Source organism: Falco naumanni, chromosome 8 (assembly GCF_017639655.2).
Source record: "Falco naumanni isolate bFalNau1 chromosome 8, bFalNau1.pat, whole genome shotgun sequence".
In the NCBI taxonomy this organism is placed as follows: domain Eukaryota; kingdom Metazoa; phylum Chordata; class Aves; order Falconiformes; family Falconidae; genus Falco; species Falco naumanni.
In genome coordinates, this window is record NC_054061.1 from 36,312,366 (window position 1) to 36,334,440 (window position 22,075).

Consider the following 22,075-nt stretch of genomic DNA (forward strand, 5'->3'; position numbering starts at 1 on the left):
TGGACACCAACCAAATGTATATGAACTGTCTTCGTTTCTTCTCTAAAAAGAAAATCCCATAGGAGGGAGAGAGAGAGGGTGATCACAGAAGTGAGAACGCTGAGGCAGGGAAGAACTGCAAAGCCTTCTTGTCCGAGTTGAGACAAGCTAAAATATTCATGGCAAAGAGAAACACCATCGACTCTGCTCATTTCTAAACTATCTTTGGAGGAAATTCTTGAGAACAGCAAGAATTTCCACTGCAAGCAACAGCTGCTGGATGGGGAAAAGGAGACCAAGCACCAGCTGAGGTCTCAACCATTCTTAGAGCAGTTCCTCACCAGAATCCCAAGGAAAAGTTTCTTAGCCCAAATTTGGGAGAGTAAGCAACTTTTTCACATTTACAAGATCATACATCAACAAGCAGCATGCTTGCCTGCACAGAAACCCATAAATTTCAACTAAATTTGTCATTTTTGCTTGGAAGACCAAGTTTTCCTTCTGCGTAACCCTGCTTAGGTCAGAAAATCCTCAGAGGCAATTTAGGACAGAGACCCTGGCTAAAATCCTGCCCTCCAACACAACTAATGAGAATTTTTTGCTTTGCCTGTGGCCAAGACTTCACCCCGTCCTTCTTTACACAGCAGAGTGGCTCCGGCCAGGCGGTATGAAAGACCGATTGTTACTGACACCGAGGGGGACAGGCTGCAGATGCAAAAACCATACTCCATTTGTGCATGATTTTTGACCTCATCACAAAACCACAAGCTACTGCTCAGCAGACAAGCATTACATTTTCATTGACATTTTGTACCAGCCCCTTTAACTTGCTCCTACGAAGCCTCAAGCTTATCTTGCATGCAACTCTCCCCAAAGTACTAGGATAATATTTAGCCCATTGTACAAACTGTGACTCTGCCCAAAACACTTATGGGTTGAATTGGGGCATTTGCTTCCCATTGTTTCTAGAATTCTGGTCATACTGTACATCTAAGCTACCAGACTGGGTATTGCGTAGCCTGGAAAAAAATGCAAGGACTGAACTGAAAAAAAAATAGTTTTAAAAAAAAAAAATCAAGAACTGTAGGCTGGTTTGTTGAGCACAAACCCCTGTATTTTAGGTGATGCTAGGATGAATAGATGAAAACTTCTATTGAGTGTCAAAAGGCAGCAGCAAGTTTAGATGTTTCTGCAGGGCTGTTTCTACAGCTCATGGAAACAATCCTCCTTCTACTGAGATGGCAGGTCCTGTGTTCCCAACATGTAGGTACATAACGCAAACCCTCCAAAAGCCAAGTACCTCTACACCTCCACCTGCCCCAATAACCAAAGCAAGTAGACAGCTCATACCTTGACAAGATTATCATCTAAACCAGCCAATAAATCAAACCTTAAAAACAACACATGTCACCACCTGGAAAATATTAAACACTCCCAAAGGTGTACAGAACTTCTGTGCTGGCTCGTTACGTTGCTACGGGCAAGTGCACAAGGCTCGGGCTGATTTTCCTGTGTTTTTGGCAAGAGCACTGACACAGTCCTCCTCAGATGGGAGCAAGAATAAGCGTGTTTGCTGTAGATCTGACTGAGAAAAATGAAGCACAGACACTTTTATCTATTGTCTGAATACAAAGCAGCATGTGGTAATACACTAATAAGCTCTGATGCTAATCACCTTACAATTTATATAGTTGTTTATTTTGAAGAAGCCAAGAGAAGGATCCATACCCTGTGCTGACAAATGCTGTCAGGACTCTGGTTACGTCATGGGAAGGAGGCTGGTTTACACCACCATCTTTTCTTCATATGCACCGGCAAGACCAGTGTCCTGACAGCACAAGCCAGTAAAGCTGAGACAGTCAGAAATGTGGCTACTCCTGGGGTAGAGGGCAAGGAAAAGAGAAACACTGACCCAAGAGTGTTGCTGAGGCTAAGACTCCTCTGTAAAGATGATTTTGTATGGAGGCAAACTGCATAAAACCCCGTGTACCTGTCTGAACATGGGGATGGAATGGAAGGGCCGAGCTATCCCCCTGGAACAACAAAGTACTACAAAACCACCAAAGACTGAGAAATTCAGCTTAGTTTGTGTGACTGGGCCACCAAGCCCCAATTGGTCACCACCACATGTGGGTAGGGCCTCTAATCCCCACCCTCATTGCAAATCTTGCCCTGAATGCAAGTGGGACAGATCTAAGCTTTTGTAAATCATTATACTTTCTGTTCAGCTGAGCAGAGGTGTGGCCACATATAACAATAATAAAATTGACCCCAGATGTTCAATACAGATGAGTGAGCACTGCTATCCCTGATTCCACTCTGCTCTTCTGGAGGCAGAGCTCCCCGGGCAAAGCCATTACAGCAGGTAAACGAGCTCAGAACCAAGCCCTGGATTTGCCGGAGGTTCGTGCAATTAAAGACACTGGCTCCCTGACAGAGAAGCCCAGCATGACAGTGATTTACAGTCTCCATGGCAACACACGACACAAACTGCATAATTCTGTTATGAAACCTCAAGAAAAAGCTGCAGCAGGGTCTGCGTGGGAATCACCAGCTCCCTTCTCCTCTGCTGCAGCTCTCCAAACCGGACAGCTTTAGGGAGCCTGTGCCGCTGGAGCAATAGGCTGAGGTTTAGCCCGTACTCAGGTACACATATGTGTGCTGAGCAACTCCATCAGCCCATGGCCAAGGGAACTTTTCTATTATCGGCTTGCCTTGGTCCATGGATAGCTCTTCACACATGCCCTGTCAGAGCTCTGCACACCTGAAGACACCCTCACCTGAGGCTGAGGAAGACTATCAGCCACTGAGGCTGCCAACTACTCCCACAGTTACAATTAATAACTCTTTCCCTTGCCACAGCTCACTCTGTTACGCCCTTTTACCCGGCCACTTTGCAGGCATTAGCAGCTCCATGCAATGCCTCCAGGGCTGAAACTCTTGCAGATCTGAACACTTCCCTCTCTGTTCCTCTTGCAGACTGCTGGCTGCAGCCACACAACCACCACGACACACCCAGAGACGTTCGCCAGGTACAAAAATAGTTCAGCCTCATGTGTTGCAGGCAATCCCTCGGACTGGGAGCTACTGGCAATCCTTGAAACACAGGACATGCCCTTTTTGGAGGCAGCTGCATCCCTTGAGTCATGCTGATCAGGACCGAATGAACTTCAGGGAGTGCTCCCTCAAGTAGGCATGATGGTGTCCCAAACCCTCAAGAGCCAAAGGACCCACAGGTGTATGAACAACCACCGCCAATTATTATTAAATAAAGATGATTGACTCTTAGCCAGGTTTCCTGCCTGGTCAACGCCTCAGAAAGGATGCACCGAGCAAAAGCTGGACTCTGAGCAAGTCTTCAGTGGAAAGTCAGCATGGAAGAGATCTGTCATGTGGGAAGTCAGAGCCTTACACCCTTCGTAGCATTGGCATTAAGTTGCTCGAAACCCAAGTGTAATTTCAGCTCTCTGAGGTTTTCCATTAAGGAGGATCCTGCCAGGTGAGAGCGCTCTCAACTCCCATCAGCTTCCAGGAGATCTGATGGAGCCCAGCACCTGGCAAGACCTGCACAGGAAATTACAGGCATTTCCTTCTGGAGCAGTGATCAAAGCACTATCAGATTGCTACTAAAGAGGAGAAAAAAAAGAAGTCATAAACCAACTGCTGTTTAAAAATAAAATCCTCAATTTTATAATTTTATAATAAAATCCAGCAATAAAGAGCTGCAACTGGTTGGGTTTTGAATTTGGAGGATGTAGCTGTGGGTCCTGGAAGCGGTGACGTGAATTCTCCTCTAGGGCAGAAAGATGCTGTACCCCAAGGGCTGCACTCCCTGAATTCCTCGCTGGTTTCCTGTGCCAGCCAAACCTTTTCTCCTTTTCAACCCAAGATCGCATCGCCTCCCCCACCACACAGATGCTGCTCGGATTTACTGTAAGAGAAAGAAAACGCACCGGGGGAGTAATGAAGCACTTGAGATTCACACAAAAGGCAGCTAAAGGCAGTAGCTGCCTGATGAATACTTGGTAGTTATTTCAGGAAACATGGAATTATAGTCTGAACAAATAATAATAATAAAAAGCCACGTCACTGGAAATTGCTTAGGTGGTAGGCGGCCCCCCCTCCCCCCCTGCTGCGAAACCCTAAGCAGTAAGAAGGAGCCGTTGCTGCAGCACTGAGTGGCAGCTTTCCTGTGGCCAGGCTGGGCACGGGGGCTCACTTGTATTCACTTGGAAGCACGTGCTTGTCCACGTCCTGATCTGTATGTAAATGCAGCACAGCATGCGTCAATCATATTGACAAATGCCATCCAAAACGAACTCTGCTTCCCTCCCCCAACTACTCCTCCACCTCCCACAGCAACTCCATTAATCTCTCTTGGTGATGTAGTGCCCTTTTCAAAATACGTAAGAAGATTCTTGTCACTCTGACAAGCCAACAGTCAGATGCAGAAGCCAGATTATTATTATTTTAATTAAAAACAACACTTGAGTCAGATTTGGGTCATCTGCAGAGTTACAGCACTGCTGCTACCAGTTTTGTAGCATTCAGCTATGAGACCAAAAAGCAGCTACATGAGATCCATTGCTGTACGTCTCAGACCTTGACTAAAACTGCATAGTTTCCAGTTTAGGGGAGTCCACTGGAGGCTGATCCAAGCCTTTTGCCAAGACATGACATGAGAGCATCCCTGCACAGTAACTGGGACCTGAGAAAGCCAGCCCATCATTTCTCGTGTGTTTAAACCCACCATCCCTTTCCTTACTCATTTATTTCCAAAGCTCTCACGAGACACCGAGGATGACAGATTCCTGTATTACTCTTGAAAATTCTTGGCTAGTGAGGCCAGGAATACCTCTCCTATGTTATCATGGAACCAGTGAAGCTGACTTAAACATACTGTAGCAAAAAATCTGATAGCCAAGATGTTCCCCTGCCCTGCCCAACCAGAGATAACACAACAAGAACAAATTTACAGTGGAGGAAGCAGCTTCGAATTCCAATAGCTGCCCTTCCTGCTCGCACAATCCCTGGAAATGGGCAGCTTCCCTCCCACACATCCCAGCCTGCTGACACGCCAATAAAAAGACCCCAAATCCACTGCCCTGGGTGGCTTTGCTGCTCTTACGCTGCTCAGTAAGGTTTCCGAAGCAACAGCCCAATGCTGCACCAGTGCTCCATTTGCAGCCAGATGCTCTGCCGCCTGCATGTGGCCCTGCTGCTGGTGATGCAGCCAGATGTGCACAGCACAGCCCTCCTGGCTTCAGCCAGCATCACCCTGGGCAGGCAGAAGCAGTCCACGCAACGAATTCATGCACTGCAGCACAGAGCTGTGGGGGAATCCCAAGCAGCTCCAAGAACTGCCCAGCATGAACTATCCTTACGGCTCCACCCTACCTTCACTCAGCCCCGCATCCCCCTGCCAAAAGAAGGGGTGCACCCACCTCTCCACCCAGCTCCTTGATGGCTTGTTGTGCTGCAGGCTTAAGGACACCACGCTGTGTGCAGGGCAGGCATGACTGAGCCAACGCACAGTCTTCATGGCACCTAAGGATGGTTTGGAGACTGTTTATGGATAGAAAGGGTACGTGGCCATCTCATTCCAGTCACCTTCCTGCAAATCTATCAACGCATTTGGCTCCCAGTTTGTCTTCCAATCAGGCTCAATTTGGTATTTAATGTTTTCTACATCTCCAGTGTTGCTACCAGATGTCTTCTGGGACGTAAATGGCTTTTTAAAGATTCCCTTCCCTCCTGGCAAATATATTTTGCATATTTTCAGACAGCAGTAAAAAGCTGAAGGCTGTGATGGTCCCTGGTAGTAGCATTTCTACAAGGGGATAGGTGAATCCTATCAAGTCCCAAGCTGATGCTCCCTCCTTTGGGGCAGAGGGAGGAAGGTGAGAAGAGTGGGGTTGTCCAGGCTATTTCCAAAACCTGTGCTCTACTGCAAACCTTCTCCAAAAGTACTCATGACTATGCCCTTTCTAGGCAAAAAGACTATTGTCCATATTCTATGGAAAAACAGGCAGATTACCTGTTCCCTTTTGCATCACAGTGTCCCCTGGAATTACCTGTAAGCTACAGGGCAGCCCAGATGTTTCAGGACACCTCAGGACACCAGGCAGGCTTGTAGCATGCTCTGTCAGCTTTCCCAGGCTCCCGGGTCAAGGACAGTCCTCCTGGTTCCCCACAACCCATTTAATACTCATTTACAGGTACAGACGAGCACAGAGCATGCTAGTCCATGACACTGGAGCTTAGTAAAGCTGCACCAGCGTGGACTTCAGAAGATGAAGGAACAGTCGTCTCGCATGTTTACCAAAATAGGCACTTGGCAGATTTTAGGTAGAATTTCTTGACTCTAAATCCCAGAACCATGTGGAAGGCTATTTTCCAGGCATTTCCAGGTCCATGTCATTACCCTGTCACTTGGAAGACTCCAAGATCTCATCACTGGTCCAGGACCCATTACAGTCATTTTTTCCAGGCTTGTCACGGTGTCTGCCAAGAGCATGAGCCTCTTATTTACGTACAACATGCTGGGGATGCAACTCCGTACTTGGCAAATCTGACAAGCTTGTCCGAAAGAGGAGTGTGTGCAGAGCCCGGGGCTAGGTATGGGGGTGGCTGCGCAGCCCCCTCCTCTGCCCTACATGTGGTGACACACAGCACCACGAAGCCACAGCTTCTCCACGAACCTGCTGGAGGACAGGGTGCACAGATACCACCAGCACCCTGGTCAAGTGCCAGGCCAGCCCTGGCACTTCTTCTCAGCCTTTCTCTTTGGAAACGTCCTCAGCTGTGAGCTCCCTCCCTGCTGTCCTCCTCCTGTTCCTTGCTTGTCTGGGCAAGTCCTCCTGGTGGCAAATGCACACCTTGACACTCAGACCAGTGGGCAACTGGCCAAACCACCCTTGAGGAAGAGTTTATCCACGCATGACAGAAGTTCTCCCTCCTGTCAAGCATATTCACCCTGCCAGCACCGGAGAGAAGCATCTTGCGAGGACACCCCTCCAGAAAACAGGTACCAGGGTCCCACCTGGTGCTGCTCAGTACCTGCACTTTGCTGTTGAATGCTCAAGTTTCTTTTCAGGTGTCACAAGTAGACGACTCCATGTATCAGAGCAGCAGCTGAAAATCAGCATATCTTTGAAAGCACCCTATGGATCAGGTGACCCAACTTTAGACCCCTGTAGTCACCCCTTCTACCCCTCAGTTTCAGCACATATCAGGATACCTTAAGCCTGGTTCCTCCTATGCTCAGTCTAAACCCTCTGCCTCAACTTCTAAGTCATTCAGCTTGCAGCTGCGTCAGAGGGTATATATGTACATTCGTTAACACTTCCGTTATGTCCCATGGTTTGGCAGGTGGTGCTGCATTATGGATTTAAACAGTGCCAGCAAGCAAGTCTACAGCACTTCACTCGATTAGCATGCTATGGGAAATCATACCTCAAAAGAGTTTTGCACTCTTGTGAAGCACCTCCAACGAACAAGGCAACAGCAGGGCTCCAACCACCACTGCCTCTGTGCAATCACATCAGAAATTCACTCACAATTTCATGAAAAGATAAACCCCCTCAAAAATAAATTGCCCTGTGGGGAAAAAAACCAAAAAGGCAAAAATTAAAAGCAACAGCAGTCTCTCCCCAGTTAAAGGAAAAGCGAGAGGCACACCCTCCACTACCATTACCACAAAACATCTTTTACACACACCAAACAATAACATCTTCTGCTTTTGCCCTATAAACTGGTTTTAGCATTCCCATGGGAGAAACACATCACACATGGTTATACTCATTATGTAAGTCAGTCTTCCACAGTCTCACCAAAGGTGATGGCTTCCGTCGTATCAGGCTGGTACTAACAGATTTCCAGAAACTGTGCAGTCACATTCCCTGAAGGGATGCCGTTCCAGAGGGATGAGCAGATGTGCTGGCCTAGCCAGTGCTGACCCACTACTCCCTCCCCACAGCAACACAGTCAGCAAACACACCACTCAGTACAGGCGAAGGGGTGGCTAAGGACCGTTGATGGGACAGGAGGGTAACATACTGGTTAAACACTGGTATCACCACATTGCTCATAATTTACTGTGGCTGGATGTACTCATTTTTCCTTAAATGTGAGCGGTACTACATGTAGGTGTACCTGCAGTGGTACAGAACGCTGGCTCCCACAAGTGTACAGGACTTCTGCCTTACCTGGGCAATGGGAAAGGTCATTTCACAGGTAAGACCACACATGAACTGAACAAAGCAAAGTAACTGGATAAAGTTTCTGAGTCTAGATTATGGCAGTCCAATCAAAAGCTACTTTCAAAAAATCCTGGTCATTGCTTAGCTCTTCCAGAGCATCATTTTGGTTCAATTACTCTGCTCTCCTGTTTGAACAGGTTTCCTTGCTCAGATTCTCCTGACTTTCAATCCCTTTGAGACCTTGGCTAGGAAGTTTCATAGGAATGTTTAGGTTCTGCCATCAGAGCCCAGGAATATCCGTTTTTAACTTCCATCTGCCACACAGCCGTGAAGTACAGTTATCCTGCTGCAAAGTCACAATGGAGTAAAGACATCAAGGTCTTTTTTCAAAAATAGTGGGATGCAGTGTTATGTTGCTCTGACCTCATGGTAGATCCCATATGCCATTCCTATGCCTATATAGTGCCATTGTTTTTAAACAAATTTTTTTTAAGCAAAGAGATGTTAGCCTTAGTCTTGGCAGCTCAGGTAACTCATTTGCATCATATTTTACATACCAGACACAGAGAGAGCAAGAAATATGGATCTGGTGCTTCTTTGTACTGCTGGGTTCTCCCTAAGGGACATTCAATCCACACAGGGGTCTTTCATATGCTTCAGTACATTCAAGGGCACTGCAAAAATAAAGTATGAACGACAACTGTAGATACCCTTATGTTTTATCTTGACCTTATAAGCTATAACACAGCATGGGATGGTTTACCCTGGTGTCCTGACATGTTTCTGGATATAAAAATCTTTCTATTAAAACCACAGATAGAGATGGCATGGATTGCAGCCACTTGAAGAAGAAAAAAAAAAAAAAAAAGCCCCAAGCATTAAGGGTTGGTAAGGGACAAGATTACTTTCATCCTGCCACAGCATGTTTCAATTTAACCACTGCATCTCTCAGCACTTTTGGTTCATATTCTTTTACCACACAGAGACACAAGTTTGGTATACGCCCAGCCCTAGGAAGGGGAAATGATATTTTGGGTCATCAGCTCCACCCACCATGTCCACCCACCCCTCCACTCGACAAGGCTTTTGAAGTGCACCGGTCTCAAACAGAAGCAAGAGCACATTAGCCTTGGGTCAGGAGGGCTTGGAGAGCTGGAGCACTCCCGAGGTTGGGAGGCATTTCAGGAACTTCTTGGGGCCAAGTGGCTTTGTCAGCAAGTCCCTCACCTCCTTCTGCCCACGAGGACACCCTGCCCAGGGCTGCCTGCACCTCTGTCCCCACCATGGACACTAGCAAAAGCACTCCCTCCCCTCCCCAGCTCCGCGTTTGCTGCCCTGAAGGAAGCAGGTCTCCACCACCTCCAGCCTTCACCACTTTGGCTTTGACAACTCATCTTTGCCCCTTCCCACCTCTCAGCTAGACCCATCCATCTCTTTGTGAGCCTTCCCAAGCCTACAAGAACTGCAACTACCATTATTTTTCTCTTTTTTTTTTTTTTTTTACCCCAAACCAGATGAGACAATCTGACCTCCAAACCAGAGAACTGCTCCCCGTGTTTTGTGCAGCAAAAAGATTTATTCTTACGCTGCACAAAACCAAGCAGACGCTTCAACGTGGGATACGCCTGAAAACACTATTTTTCTGCTTTGCTTCAACAACCTAACATTTATTCCCATATTCTTGCGAGGCTGGTATGTAAACAACAGGGAGTGACTTGCTGTGCTCAGGAGACCTTAGAATAAGAGTTGTATTTCTTTGCACTCCCGGATCCAGTAAGCCATCCTCCTGAGGCTCGAAGAGTTTCTGAAGCTTATAATTTAAAAATCCAAGGAACAAAAAAGGGTTGCTGGAGGAATAAAAAAGGGTTGTTGAAGATCTGTACAACAGAAAAGTAGACTGAAACTGTTCCGTTATTTAATAATTCAAATCCCAGATGCTTAATTAAACAGACTTGCTACGTTGCAAAAAAAGAGTAAGAAATTATATATTCCCTTAGCTAACTTTGCTGATTGACATGAAAGACTTCCCATGCTCTGCAGGCGTTCAGTCCAAGTCAGACTTTTAGAGAAGGACTTAATACTCCACAGGTAAATCTCCCGTAACATAACACTTGCTGCTCACAGGACAGGGGTGATGCGGCATCTTATCAGCATCTCTGTGCTGCATGGAGCCATTTTGCAGAATGCGCAGAGGAAACAATGCTCAGCAGCGCATCTTAACTGAGCATTCAGCATCTCTTCAGACCAGACCAAACCTCAAGAAAAACAACTAGTCTGCGCAGCTCCCTATGCCTGCTATTTTACACGTTTGCAGACAAAATCTGAAAGCATCCACAGCACACGGAGGAAACAGAAAAGTCTCTCTCCCAGTACTCTGCCCTTTGAGCTACAAAATATTTTCTGAGGGAAGAGCTGCAAGTATCATTCAAGTTCACCTTATTGCTAAGGCTCATCATAACCTTTGGACTTTTAATCCAGAGTTACAATCCTTCAGCAGCTACCACCAAGGTCTCCTCAGGGGGAAGCAAAGCAGGACAAGCATAGGATGGGCTCAGGTGACACCTGCCCTGTTCTCCAAGGATGGTTATATCAGATGTAGGATTGTGGCTAGGCAGGTACCTTAACAGCAAGATCACACACTCCTCTGAGAGCTATGATAGCAATATTTGACTTTGCACTGTTGTTTCACAAAAACAATTCACAAGAGCTTAGGGGATTCCCAGAGCACTGGGGCACATCTCCTCTGAGGTTAGCCGGGCGCTCTTGTCCCCCCCCAAATGCCAGCAGCCATCAAACTAACCTCCAGTCTGCAACTACAGCTCAGCAGTGAGCCCTAATAAGCCAAAGGGATTCCTCCAGTGATCTCCCCAGCTGATCACCCCAGAGCACAAGCTCTGTCAATGCCCTTCATGACTCTTTCTGGGACTGAATGCTGGGTACCGAGTAACTTCTTCCCGAAGAGTCCTATTTGACAGATGTATCTGCCCACCCGGCAAATCTTGTACTTAGTTTGGTGGCACTAATACTTCCACACCAAGTGTTACACAAGGCATAAGCGACATATTTTCTGAAGATCACAATCTCCACTAAATTGCCAGCTGTCTATGCAGACCACTCAAGAGCTATCTGGGTATGTTAAGTACAGATGACAGACTCGATAACAATGTCTGGATGTGCCTGAAAGATTAAATTCCATCTGCATCGTGTTACTTTTTGTCATTTATTATCTTTTTGGAGTCTTTCTGTGTCACAACCAACTGATAAAGAGCTTGTATCACAGGCTCACAAACCCACAGAAGAAAATCCTCTAAATGCTTTTTTGGAGTGACCAGGTACCTGGAGACATGATGCAGTGGATTATTTTAGTAGCTCTTTAAGCGGGAAGGCCAGTTCAAGAAAAAAATGAGTGGGATTCCCGCTACACCAATGTCCATTAACATCCTTTTAACTTGAATTGGGTGGGTCTTTATTCCAGCTGTTGTGTATCAGACTCACCATTAGGCTTTTTGCTTCCAGCAAAGTGCAAATAACAGATTCCTATTCAAAAGCTTTTCAACCAGTCTTACATTTGCAAGATGAGCAATTATTTGTTTCCACAGACCCAAACCAGCCTTATACTATTACAGCCTTTTGTTTGCCAGTGTACCCCACAAAAATATATTGAAGGAAGCTTAAACATGCTCATTTTCATACTGATATGACCAATTCTCAAAAAAAAAAACCCAACCCCAAATCAAAAAAATACACCAAACCAACAACAAAACAAAACACCCAATAAACCTGAAGATTTCACTTCAGTAATTATTTCTGCTCACTTCGAACACCCCTCTCAAATAAGTGGGCAAAACAGAGGAGCTGCAGAGCATCTTGCGGTTACCAAATCCGTATTTTCTGCGCACATCATGCTGTCTGAGTTTGTTCACAGCAAGTCTATCTCTATCCTCTGTTCTTGGCCCACCCAGTAATGGAATCCCAGTTCCAATCCCTTCTCCACCTGTGACTGGAACAGAGCCATACTGGTGGGCAGACATTTGGAAAGCTTAATTCATTGGCACTCTCAAATAAACACTATTTCATTAAGGAACTTTTAAATAAAACAAACACACACCACACTTGCACTTCACAATTAAGTGCAAGCCAACTGAATTAGTGTCAAGACACGCTGTAAGTGGAAGTATCAAACCCTGGCACCCCCGTGTCCCTAGCAGGCTCTGACAGGAGAGCTCTGGCAGCTTGTACTGCAGCGGACCCCAACCCTGCATCTCCTTGGGACTACAGCTCTTGTGCAGGCAGAAGTGGCCATGCCCAGACTCTGCCTGCTCCCGCTCAGGATGTGGGTACCTGCTGTGTGATGCTGCAGGCATGGCCTGAGAGGGACAGGGACATCCCTGCCCTGGCCACGACCCAGGTGTGACCTTCCAGTGAAGGAGCAGTAACCACTGAGAAGGTAAGACCTCTGCTCCAGCCCACAGCTCTGCGAGCTCCTGCCCAAGCCCAGGGAAGCCAACAGCACTGAGCGCTTCCAGGTTTTTCAAGAAAAGAATTTCCCTGTAACCAGCACAAGGTACGTGATATGGGCCCCAAGCGAGGCACAGCATGACTTACAGCTGACTTCAGTGGGCTTTAGTTTGATCCGTAAATCCTCTCGACACTTCACAAGAGCGTTTCTTAACTCCCGCTGCCTTCAGCCTCACAAGAGATAGACATAAATACTTAGCATTAGCATAGCTCCTCATGACTCATTTTTTCTCCTTTTTAAATATAGCATCATATAAATGTGGATATGTTCTGAGCAATAAAACATGTATTGTTACTGTTCACCATGCAACCAAAACAAAAAATTCCTCCTGCAGGCTTTGCAACAGCTTCCTCCCCCAAAACCAAAACACCGGTGCCCCTCACAAGGCCAGGACGGAGCGAGGGCAGATCTCCCTCAGGGAGCCCAGGCAGCACAGGGACACAGCACGGCGGCAGCAGATGTGGAGCCAGCAGCTGGACAGAAGGCTTCATCATCAACCCAGCCACTCATATCAACTTTATTAAAAAGAGCAGAGCTGGCTCCGGACACAGGAAGAACAGGGATTTGCCCAGCAGAATGGAGTTTCAATAGCTGTGAGGCAGCCTATGCCAGCACGGGGGAAGCCAGGCTTGCTGAAGAAGTGGTGGTGGCACCTTTAGCTGAGGAATGCTCCCCGTTCCCCATCTTCCCTCAGACATACATCATCTTCCTCCCTCCATAACCAGGCTTGATCTTTCCTCCTTAGAAAAGCCAAATCCCACCTTGTCTAGCCAAGGAAATGTCCCAAGCTGCCTCAGAAGCACTGAGGAGGAACCTGATAGGAAGGCAGAACACGGATCAGAGCTTGATGGTTTTCACAGGAATTGAGAACCAGTTTCAGCACCTTCCTGCCTGTCCTGCTTCACACTTCCCTGTGTGATCCTGTGTGCTGTGTTTAGCTCTACTGAATACTCCAGTTCCCCAGCTGTACAAGCAAGATAAATAGTAGGTCCCTATCTCACAGTCATGCTGCAAAATAAATAATTTTGCATTACAAGTGTTACAGGAATGCTTTAAAAATTGCACAAGTACCAACACTAATCCATCACTGCTCAAAAAGGGACCCAAGACTGATAGCAAATTGAAGTCTTACCTACACAAACATAAACACTAGAGTACGCAAGACTGTTTTCTTAGTTTATCTGTTTCTTCCGATAACCACGTTCGCGCTGGTGACTCGAACTGTTCCAGTCACAAGTTGTTTGAATTCAGTGCACCAAATTGCATCTGGAGAAATGTATGTTTTGCTCTGTCTATGGTGATGGCTGAGACAACAGTCATCCTCCCAGATGTCCTGAAGACACAGATGAAAGTACACACTCACATCCATCCTGCTGTCAGGTGACTCAAGAGTAGCCTTTACATCATGGACCTCTCTACCAAGATTACCTCTGATAATCTATTTTCCACAGTATTTTTATAATTGTTTCTTCAACCTCCTTATTTAATATCAGAGATGAGCAGAGTGGCAGAGCTGCCATGTTCATCCTAAAACCTGTCATTTAAAAGACATGATAACAGAAGCCTTTTCTTAAAACTTCCAGGAGTATGTGTGTCTTAAAAAGCCGATTCCTGTTTAAAATAATGACTAAGACTCTTAGGAATCTAACTCCCAAAGTCACACAGGTAGTTTTGAATATGTTACCCTTTTACAGTAATTATGCCATCAAAGTTCCAGTCAGAAGCTGATGAGCGTTACTAATATATGCTGATGAGTGAGCCTGTAAGTGAAAGACCTTCTTGCTTTATTTACACTCCAGTAAATCAGAAAGCACACCAAGACTTATTTTCACATACAAGAGTAACAGACCTGACCCCAGGAGACACTTTGCAAGGTTAACTCACAGCCCAGGGAACAGGCTTATTGTAAACTGGCTGCAAGCTGGTGCAGTTGTACTTGCTTTCACTCGAGATGACGGAAACTTGGAGCAGCTGTTTGGTCTTCAGTGGACTAACAGCAGCCACTACATAAACCAGTCATCTGGCCCACCATGTTTGATCCTTACAAATCACCACTCAGTGCCAAACAGTCCCCAGGAATTCCTCAGTGACACTCATCTCCAGCCCAAGAACTAGGCAGATGCAGTCAGGAGTTGGCAATAACCAGAGAGAGCAGAAATCAGAAAACCATGTGTGGGCATTTCCTCGCCTTGAGGAAAATACACATATTTTCCCCTCCCCAAAATGAAGTGCCCATTTCAGGTAGGTTTAGCAAGTTAGTACAGGAGCGAGAACTGTTGTACATTCAAAAAAGAGGCTTTGTATAAAACCGTGGAATTTGCAGCAACAAAGAAGGCTTAGGTAGTGGAGGGCTGTGAGGGATGAAAAAAGAATAAACCATTTTTATTACACTGCATAAAGTTATATATTTGTACAACAGTCCTTCCAGAAGCAGACCTTCTGAAAGAGAAGGCAAGGCAAGCATTATGTTATCTGGGAGAAGGATAAGCAGCTTTATACTTGTAGTAGAAGAAAGCAAAAGAAAGTAGTTCAGGACTTTAATCTCAAGCCCATCAATGGCAAAAAAGTTCTAAGGCAAACAAAATATAGCCAAAAATTAATTAAAAAAAACCCTCAGTTGTAGAAGCATTAAGCAATTCTGCTGGTCAGTTCTGGGTGGAAGAGAAGCAGCAGGAAGGGGAATCCAACCCCAGAGTATCTCAAATACTTAGATGCCTTCTGAAGTATCTCAGCATTTGCTATATTTACGCTCCCAACACACCCCACAATGAAGAAGCTTCTACTACCCCATTTTAGAAAGAAGAAAAGTGGGCTCAGTGAGAGGCAGATTCACAGTTATGGTTATCCATAAGAGCTGCTGACCTTAGCCTCCCTGCCTTTGGGCAGTCTTGTGACAGAAAGTAACTTGGAGCAGGTTTTCCATCTGTTCAGCTAGCTCCAGCCACTGGACTAGTCTCTCTGACAAAACCTGTATGCCTGCGCCACACGAATCACCACTTACTGAGGAACTAGTGTCTGAAGCAGTAAAATTATCAGGATAATTTTATATCGGGATAAGTATCATAAAGTACAGAAAACTACTTAGAAATATCATTAACCTCCCCCAACCCTTCCCCCACCTCTTCCCTCAATCATTATTTCAGAAGACATATTTTTGTATAATTATTTCATCATCTGAAAACAGATGGCCGGTTTGCCATATCTCTGTGCAAGACTTCCACACTTATTACTCCTCCGCTGACATTTTCTCACATATACATGCATGGACGGATCAGCAATTGCTCCACTGCATTCTCAAATGGAGAATAAGAGTCATAAATCTCAAAAAAATGAGTACGCCAAAAAATTCAGCACCTGAAGTTACAGCGTTCATTTTTCCTCTCTGTCCAGAAAAAGCCAATTGTAGCTTATCGCAGATGTTATTGAAGTTGATGGACTTGCTTTAGATTTACACTGGATACAAACACTCAGGATGTGACGGACTGGAGTGCTGGACCTCTGTTTCCCCATGGAGAAAAAGAGCCAGTGACATTCAAGCAGAACAGGAAGGCTGCACTCCCCTCCCCACCAAATATCTTCTGTCAAGTCCTTCTGTAGGCAACAACAGGAGAAAGAAGCAGTAACTCCACCAAGGACTAGGCTAACGTTCCTCCCATCTGCCAGTCCCACGCTCATTCTGTTTTCACTTGGACCAAAATCCTCCCAACCCCTTCTGCTTTATACTTCATTAAAACTGGGTGCCTCAGACACCAAGAATAATAAAGTTGATCTTTGAAAGGCCACTTTCAAGGCACATTTCCTTATCTTTTAACACCACATTTCTTCTTCAGCCCCATCTATAGTACTGTCTTGGAAGCCTGGAAATTAATTCCATATTTTCCGTATTAAATCTATCCCCCCAACCCTCATCTACTTATGACAGTAAAAGCTTACGCAAACACCACCACCATACAAAAATGCTCCCTTCTTCGTTCCTGTGGGTTCATGTTAATATTCTCCACCTCTAGAGTCTGGAGTACGCTCTGCGTTGAGGGCTGCACGTTCCCCTGCTGAGATGCAATCCCTCCTGCCTCTACCTCTGCAGGTAAGAGAGGTAAAAGGGATACAGAGTCATGGAGAAGTTACAATACCGAGGCGAGGGCAGCTCCCACACGCAGGGGCACCACGCCGCACCAGAGGCCCCACGCAGGCTGCAAAGGCTGAGCAAGGAGCCACCGGGAGTGACAGTGCGGCTGGAGCTGCGCAGAGCAAACAAACCAGGCAAAACCAAATTAAGACTGTTCCAGTTGAAGTCTGGAGCCTAAAACCTTCATAGGGCAGACTGATTCATCCTAATGAATTGACTCACCTCCCTCTACCCTGCAGGTCAGCAGGGATGCCAGGCTTGGCAACTGTGGGCGATACGTAGAGGCTCTTGGCTTGAATCCAGCCACAAGAAATATTTCACACCCAAAGACAGAAGATAAAAATGGAAGAAATGAATGAAGCCAAACAGCTTTCTTCAAGCAGCCCTCTAGAATTAAGAGCAGAAGGGAGAAGAGCTTCTGCCCTGATGGTCTTAACAGCAAAACACTACCGGCAGCATGTGGTGTGAGCCGAAGGGCTGCGCAGGTCTCAGGTACAGGACACCGCTTCTGTCCGCAGTTGAAGAGCTCTAAGGAACCATAGCACGATGTCAATGATAATGATTCATCTCATTAATTTCTCCTGTATTCACTTGTCCGTGCGTTGCCCTCATGTACTACTTTGCCAATGACAACATCAGCTCATGTACAGGACTCGCCTTCCTCCTTCCAGTCCCCAAATGCCATCTCTCCCCCTACGCAAAAAAAAAAATTCCAAAAAAGGAAAGAAGTCCCCTCTAACCAAGAGATGATACAGTTTTATTCTTCCCTTTTGTTAGCCTCAGTCCCAGTTTAATAAAAAAAAAAAGACACCCAACACAACACATACCAAACACTACCCCCCATGAAGAAGGCAAGCTTTGTTTCTGTAATTCTTAGTTCCTCCGCAAAAAATTTTAAGCTTGTGAAAACACCCACCAAAAATTTCAATAAATAGAAACTGCCTTTCACATCATTTCTGAAAAAAGATGCTGGGCCAGCTCCAAACCTGGTGCAGCTGCTGTGGTTCAGGAGTCATGCTGCCGGGGTGTTTGGCCCTCTGTAGTTCGGGCTACACACTCATATCATATGTGATATCTCCTGGAATGGAGGAGCAAAATCAAAGGAAGTCAAACAAATGGATGCAGAACTATAACATAAAGAACACCTATTTTTCTATATGCACTATTATTTCTAAAGAGATACTGCCAGCTTTGTATTTCACACTCAAGTATGTAGAAAGAAATCCTACCTCTACTAGGCAGTCCAAAGCTATGCTATCGAGAGGCAGGTTTTAAAAACCTATTACTTCATAATTTCCTTGCCACACCCTTGTTCTCTCTCTGATCTCCTCCTGATTAATAGACCCTGTTTTTACAATGCCCCTAACAGATTCAGAGCAACAGACAAGCACCTTTCCTAAAGAAAATTAGTGACACCTGACCCATGCAGTTTTAGGCCTTTGAAATGCATCTCTCTCATGCAGAGGGGGCCTGAGCTAACTGGGTAATTTCATAGCGAAAATCCAGAAGTGTATCTGTATCCAGGTATGACTATAAGGTTGGTGTGCTTGTTCTTAGTATCAAGTACTGGATAAACAAAAATTTCCAGGTAAGACATAAATAGAATGTTTCCAGTCAATAGCATCCCTTGCAGCCTGCCACCAAAATCCAAACTGAGATGACTTAAGATACCTAAGGAGTTGGCGGTTTAGATTTTCACACTTTCAGAACGTTAGGCAACTAATGCAGAAAAGTCCCAGCTGATGGGTGCAGAAGGGCTGCAGCTGCCTATGCTGGAGGAGAGGGGGGCAGGACTCCACCGTACGCTTTGCTCTCCTGACAAAACCCCAACCCCTACTCCGAACTGCCACGGCGTAAAGTCCCGATTTGTTGTACGAAGTGAGCAGCTCGACAGGGAGGTTTGCTAGAGCAGCCAAGCACAGGATGCTGAGACTGGTCCACCCCAGGTCCAACTCTTAACTTGCTCCTCAACTCGCAGCCAGCGTGGCTCTGTTTCTCTGGGAAGCAGGGTTTTCTAAACACTGCTTCTAGGGCTCTTGAGCCCTTTTTTTTAAAAAACAAAACAAAACAAACCAACGTTACAAGTTTTCTTTCTAATCCCCAGCAATCCCAAGCACAAAGCTGAAATGTCCTTGTCTTTCAGCTGCGGTTCAGCTCTTAAAGCAGAAAAAAAGTACAAGGGGGGGGAAAGAAAGTACCTCCTCCTCTCCTTGCCTCTTTGTAATTCAAGATAGCATCTACATCTTTTTCTAAAAGTCTAGCAAATAACTCAAACACACGAATCTGGAAGCTTTCACAAAGTACTTAGTGGTCGAAGAACAGTTTTAATACAAGATAGGAAATCTTGCAAGACAGAAAACATGCAAAGGGTAGGAAAATAAAAGATTAGAGCGGCTCTGAATCGGGGGGTGGGGTGGGTACCCCAGGCAGAACAAAACGCCAACAAACCCCAACTCCCCCAGACCTCTCGCCACCCGGCGCGCCCCGGAGCGCGCCCCTCGCCCAGCGCGCACCCAGCGGGCACGCATCCCACAGCGCTCCGCCGTGCCACACATGTTCCATTTTCCGAGCTTTCCGCAGGGAAGGAGGGAGGGACCCCCCGGGATCCCGAGAGCCCCCCGCGACACAAAGCCACCGTACCGTCCCGAGCCGGCGTCCGGCGTGGCTGAGAGCGGCGGCTCCGCGGCGACAGTCGGCGACAGCCCTTTCTTCCCGACAGCGAGCTCCGGCCCGGGAAGGCGGCGGTGCCCGGGGCGCGCTCCTCCCGCCGGGGGGGGTCATGCCAGAGCGGGGCGCCGCATTTCAGCGGGCGTTACCGGGGGAAGAGAGGCGGGGGGGCCCCGCCGTTACCGGGGATGTCACCGTGCCCCCGCCGCGCCCGCGGGCTCTCCGCGCGTGCAGCGCCCAACTGCCGGCCGCGCGACCCCGCGCCCCTCGCCTGGCGGGGGAGCGGCGGCAAAAAGTGCGGTTTATTGGGGGGGGGGGGGGCTCCCCCCGCCCCTGCTGAAAGCGCCACCCAGGCCCGCGTCCTCCCAGCCCCGTCCCCGAGCCCCGCTCACCCGGGGCCGCGCCCTCAGCGCCCGCCCATGCCCGCCGAGAGGCGCCCGCGGCCGGGCAGCGCCGCCGGCCCCCCGCCCGCTCCCGCCCCGGCGGCCGCGGCAGGGGAGCCCGCACCCGGCCAGCCCTTATATCGCCGCGGCGGCTGCTATAAATAGCCCGGCCCCGCCGCCGGGGGCCGGGCCGGGCGCCGCCGGAGGGGTTTTCACGGCGGCGGCGGGGACCCGCCATCACCTGCGGCTCGGTGACGGCGACGCTTTTCTCACTTTTGACTCGCTGTGGTGCCGCTCCCCGGCGGGCGCGGGGAGGCAGCGCGGCTCCCGGGGGGCCCGGGGCCGCCGACCCCCGGCGCGGCAATGGGCCCGTCCGCCGCCGCCGCGTTAAGGTGGACCGCGGCGGGCGCGGGCGGCGGCACCTTAAAGCCTCTCGGGCGGGCGGTGCCTCGCCGCTCCCCGGCCGGTACCCCGCGGCCCGGGGGCTGGGGCCGAGAGCGAGCGGAGCGACCCTGCGGGCCCAGGGGTCCGTGCGGCCGCCGGGACCGAGGAGGAGGAGGAGGGTCAACGCCCGCGTCCCTGCCGGCTGGACCGGCAGCGGCTGGAGGGCACGGGGTTAGGCGGCCGCCGTTCGTGCCACGTGAACACGGCACACACTGCCATTAAGAACCAGCTACCGCACTCATAGGAAATACGAGGAAGCCCTATGAACTTTTATCGCAATAGCAGAGTTTGTGCTTAAGACAACAGGGCTCACCCGAGCTGAGACTTAAGGGAACACACGGGCAGTGGTCACTCCTCCTGCCTCGCCTTTGTACCCTTGGCGCTGGGAGATGGAACTAAAGCAGCACTTTGCATCTCACCCCTTTGCCACCCTCACACCTTCCCCTTGCAGCTGAGGGGTGCAGAATCCTGCTGCTGTGCCTGCCCTCGTTCCCTTACGCACGCTGCCCACGCAGGGGGGCAGGCAATAATCCATGCTAGCAAGGACCACTTGGTCTGGCAGTGCCCTGTGTCCTACCACAGGAGCATCTTGGGCACAACCCTGCATGGTGCTCAGGCATGTGCCAAGCACCATGAGCATCTCAGGGGGCTGCATTCAGGCACCTGCTCATTTACCTGGCTGGGTCAGGGCCCACCTCCCTGCTGGTTTGCAAAGCACACCTATATGCCTCAAACTGGCTCCTATGGAGATGTGAACAGCCCCAGATCCCCCTCTGTGCCAAATCAGCACTGCAGCACAGCCCAGTACTCCCTGAAAACGTCTACCCAAGGCAGCCTGGTACCATGCTGTGGCCTGCACAGGATGAGAGAGCGCCTCTCTGCTGCCTTTCCCACATAGGTAAGAGGTGGAGAGGTGCACGCTGCCATTTTACGAACAAGATACATGAGTCTTTTGCCTCAAAATCCACATTGGTCCAGCAGCGTGGAGGAGGTGAGAGGGAGCAGACCCACTGCAAGTGGCCACAGCATGCCTGGCGGGGCTGGCTCACTCCACACATTCTTTGCTCATCTCAGCCTGCCTGGAGACAGGAGACTTGTCCAGGAGAGCCCCCACAGGCTTTCCTGACCTAACCATGAAACGAGGCATTCTGTCCACATGAATCAACAGCTGAGTTTGTAAGACACACACTTGTCAACAAGGAGTCACAGGCTTGCCCGTGAATTTGGTACAAAACTTGGCTCCTCTGTGGGCTGCAAATTCCAGGGCGAAATGGTCTCCTCAGTTTCCCAAGGGCAGACTTTGCCAGCAGCTTTGTGCAGTTCAGCAGCGGAGGTGGCTGCCTACAAGGAATCTGGCTTTCTGCTATCAGCACATCTTGCCACGGGTGAGGGCAGTGCTGGCAAAGCTGCTGGGAAGCGGTACCCATTAGTAAATCCCAAACACAGCAGCCTGTTTATATAGTCTCAAAGGTGGGGAAACGTTGTCCTGGGACCAGTAGACCAAACATTTCAGGTTTAGATCTTGAAATCTGAACATCCAGCTTTGTACTTGAGCATCTTAAACAGACCACTCCTCAGAGAGGCACATTTCTGCTTCTGTGGAGAAGTGTGGGTTGTTTTTCCAAACCAAGCCCAATATTCGGACACTCAAGCCTGAAAATCTCCGATGCATTTTGTACTGAACTCAATTAGCCTTTGAGAGGAAAAGCCTGTGGCCTGGCTCCTACATGTTGGATGTCTAGAGTATTCCTCCGTT

At 48.3% G+C, this 22,075-nt stretch overlaps 1 protein-coding gene across 9 annotated transcripts in view; it reads right to left on the reverse strand.

Moving 5' to 3' along the window:
* The window catches only part of MRAS (muscle RAS oncogene homolog), a 41,256-nt gene extending 21,308 nt beyond the window's left edge, over positions 1 to 19,948 (reverse strand). For 3 of the 9 annotated variants that reach the window (XM_040603982.1, XM_040603983.1, XM_040603990.1), the window contains exon 1: positions 19,466 to 19,873. The gene's annotated coding sequence lies outside the window, so the exon portion shown is untranslated. The other 6 variants (XM_040603986.1, XM_040603985.1, XM_040603984.1 and 3 more) reach the window with 6 other exon arrangements.
* Between the last annotated feature and the right edge of the window lie 2,127 nt (positions 19,949 to 22,075).